Raw genomic sequence first — 3,789 nt, 5'->3', positions numbered from 1 at the left:
CTCAGTCCCAGCTCCTACCAACCTAGCAGTTCAAAAGCACGTCAAAGTGCAAGTAGATAAATAGGTACCACTCCGGTGGGAAGGTAAACGGCGTTTCTGTGCGCTGCTCTGGTTCGCCAGAAGTGGCTTAGTCATGCTGGCCACATGACCCGGAAGCTGTACGCCAGCTCCCTTGGCCAGTAAAGTGAGATGAGCGCCGCAACCCCAGAGTCATCCGCGACTGGACCTAATGGTCAGGGGCCCCTTTCCCTTTCCCTTTTATGCCACCTGAGGCTTCCTGTTTCTTTCAAGACAGGATCTCACCACATCTAGACTAAATTATTGCAAGGCACTTCCCTGTCTCTGAAGACTTGTTTTCAAAACTTCATTTCGTCCAGGACACAGTGGAAAAGCTGTTAAGTAGTATTGGCAACAGTGCTTGTATCTTGCCAGTACTTAGAAGAGCTTCGCTGACCTCCATTTTATGTGTCCAGGCACAATTCGCTGTGGCGACTTTGACCAATGAAGCCCTAAATAGCTTGAGATTGGGGTATTTGTTCCCATTTGAACCTGCCTCACTATTAAAGCTCTCCACCCTTGAAGGGAGGTGGCTGGCAGGAAGGAACAATGCCATTTCACTTGTGTTACCTTGTCTGTGGCATTCCACCCCTCACCCCACAAAAAAAGTCTATTCACCAAAATGCTCTTTGGTGGTGTTGAAATGCCAACTAAAAATGCCTATTTATGTGGGCTTTAAATGGGATATAAGAGTAATCTGATATTTTTATTTAGTGATTTAGCACAATTATATACCACTTGATTGTCACAAAACGTCTAAGCAGTTTACAAGAAATGCTAAATTTGTTTTTAAAAAACATTTGAAAATAAATAAAATTAACAGTAAAAAAGTTTGAAACAGGTCAACACCTCAGTTTCTGAATAATAATAATAATAATAATAATAATAATAATAATAATAATATTTTTATTTATACCCCGCCCATCTGACTGGGTTTCCTCAGCCACTCTGGGCGGCTTACATCACATAACGATAGGAAAAAATTAGACATTAAAAGCTTCCCTAAACAGGGTTGCCTTCAGATGACTTCTAAAAGTCACAATAGTTGTTTGTTTCCTTGACATCTGATGGGAGGGTGTTGCACAGGAAGAGCGCCACTACTGAGGAGGCCTGCCTAAACAAAAAATGTTTATTGCATTTAACCAAAGTAATGTATGCTGCCTAATTGTGGTAAAACCCTAAGCAGTATGCAAGAAATATTACAATTATCGATAAAAAAGTTAAAACAATTTACAACATTAAAAAAAAAGATGTGTACATTTTGCTCCTAAATTGCAGTATGCCACAGCACCCTCCCTGTCGCCAATTTACAAATGTATGTTTCGGGGGTTGGGGTGCAGAATTTAGGAGGCCAATTTTAGCTTGGCACTAATTAGAAGAAAATTTATAGTGACTTTTGTGTACTTCATGTTGTCAAGACATAGTGCTAAATGGTGTCTCCCATAACCAGGACATTGACCCCTGAGGCAGGAAGTGCTGACAAGAAAAACGTGCTTCCTTTTGAGTAATCGTGTTTCTTCATAGTTGGAATTTTGTTTTATGAGGCTCAAACGACCACGCAAAGGAAATGGGAGGCGTTGAATGGGATATTCTGGGGAGATATAAGGAAACGGAACATGAGAGATAGGCATAGTGAGCAGGAATGGCGCAAATGTGGAAACAGCGATAATGTAGAGAGCAGATTAAACAACAACAAAAAAGTTGTAAAGGGAAGCAAAACAATACAACCCTTAAGTCACTTACTGTGCAGATTCCTGTAAAACGAGAGGTTTCTTAGCAGTGTTAGCAGCAGCTTATTGTGGCTGCTTTAGTGCTCGTTCGGGAAGTGGGGATTATGAAACAAATCCTATAATCTTGGTCACCTTCGCCATATCAAATCATAAGGGCTGGAGGGGCTTTGTCAGCTACCTAGCCCAGAGGTGGGGAATCTTTGGCCCTCCAGATGTTGCTGAATTACAACCCCATCAGCCCCAGCCAGCATGGCCAAGGGCCAGGGATGATGGCAGCTGTCAGCAACATCTGGAGGGACACAGGAGCCCCATACCTGATCTAGTCCGACTGCCAGCTTAGTAACAAAGATTTCCCAATTCTTGCTTCAGTGGTTCCAGGTGCATGCAGCCACCTGTCTGTGTTCTTCTCCCAGGTGTGCATAGGGAGGTAAGCAACACAGCTCTGTGCCAGCTCCAGGCTTAAATTGCTGGCTTAAATAAAGGTAAGTTGGGGGATTGTACTGGGCTAGTGGTCTTTGTAGGAAACATTCACAACTGCATATTATGGCATCACTAAGAGGTGGGAGCTGGGAGCAGCCTGCGACAGATTGCAGCCACCAGGCGATGAGGCTTTTCATAATAGGAAGATAAAAAAAGAAAACCACAACCACAGAGCGACTTGCTAACTGCTATATATCCTATATCAACCTGCTCTTGAAGGCCCAGCCACAGGGCATGTTAAAAGGAAGGGCAAAAATTACATGGAGGCAAATCTCAAGCATTAGGAGATAGACTGTGGAACAGGCTGCCTTGGGAGGTGCTGGGATTTCTCTCCCTGAAAGTACTTGGACAGAGGCTGGGTGACTGCCTATCAGGGATGCTGTAGGTGCAGCCTTCATCAAGCAAGGGTAGCTTGGATGACATCTGAAGTCCTTTCCAACTCTGTGATCATGTGTAAAGTCAGCAAGGTCAGCTGAGAAGGGATTACAGAAAAGAACAGGTATGCTTCAGTGGGCCATATTAGCACAGTTTCTGGCACTGGGGTGGGGGTGGGGGAACGGAGAAGTTACAGGGTAAAGGCAAGACAAGAATTCCTTGAATGGGGAACAAATGAGAGCATTTTAAAGCTTTGTTCTCCTCACCGAATGTGCTTTTATGTCACCAGACCATACTTTGTGGAGAAAGTCGATCGGAAAGAGCCAGTTCCTTGAATACCTGATGAGGTTAATAGGGAGGTAAATAAAACTGGACTCCAGGCATGATGAACCCTTCTCAAATCAAAAGCCACATTCTCTGGGGGGCGGGGTGAGGGGGGACATGCTTGTGGCAGGCAGGGCTAGAGGCTAATGTGGGCAGAGCAGCACATTCTATTTTATTTGTACAGTAGGCTAATTTCTACCCACTCAACCATCCCACACTCTTCATCCGAGCATGCAAGAAGCACTGTCAGTGTTCAATGGCACGTTCTAGCCGAAGAATTGATGCTTTTGAATTATGGTGCTGGAGGAGACTCTTGAGAGTCCCATGGACTGCAAGAAGATCAAACCTATCCATTCTTAAGGAAATCAGCCCTGAGTGCTCACTGGAAGGACAGATTGTGAAGCTGAGGCTCCAATACTTTGGCCACCTCATGAGAAGACTCCCTGGAAAAGACCCTGATGTTGGGAAAGATCAACAAGGAGAAGGGGACGACAGAGGACGAGATGGTTGGACAGTGTTCTCGAAGCTACAAACATGAGATTGACCAAACTGTGGGAGGCCGGGCGTCCTCTGGTCCATGGGGTCACGAAGAGTCGGACACGACTAAACAACAACAAGCCAGGCAAAAACACTTGAGGAGGGTGCAGAGCAGGGTCAGTGAGGGTGTCTTGCCGGGGGAGAGTTGCAAGGGACAGAGAGGTGCCTGGAGCACTCAACTGAGTTTCGGCCTGCACTCACGGGGGTCCTCATTCACACCAGATTCATGTTTTAAGTACTGCAACTGGATCAGTGGGTCAGTGTAGATGAAATGAAACAAATGATA

Source organism: Podarcis muralis, chromosome 2, assembly GCF_964188315.1.
Source record: "Podarcis muralis chromosome 2, rPodMur119.hap1.1, whole genome shotgun sequence".
NCBI classification, from domain to species: Eukaryota; Metazoa; Chordata; class Lepidosauria; order Squamata; family Lacertidae; genus Podarcis; species Podarcis muralis.
Note: the sequence above shows the minus strand (reverse complement) of the source record.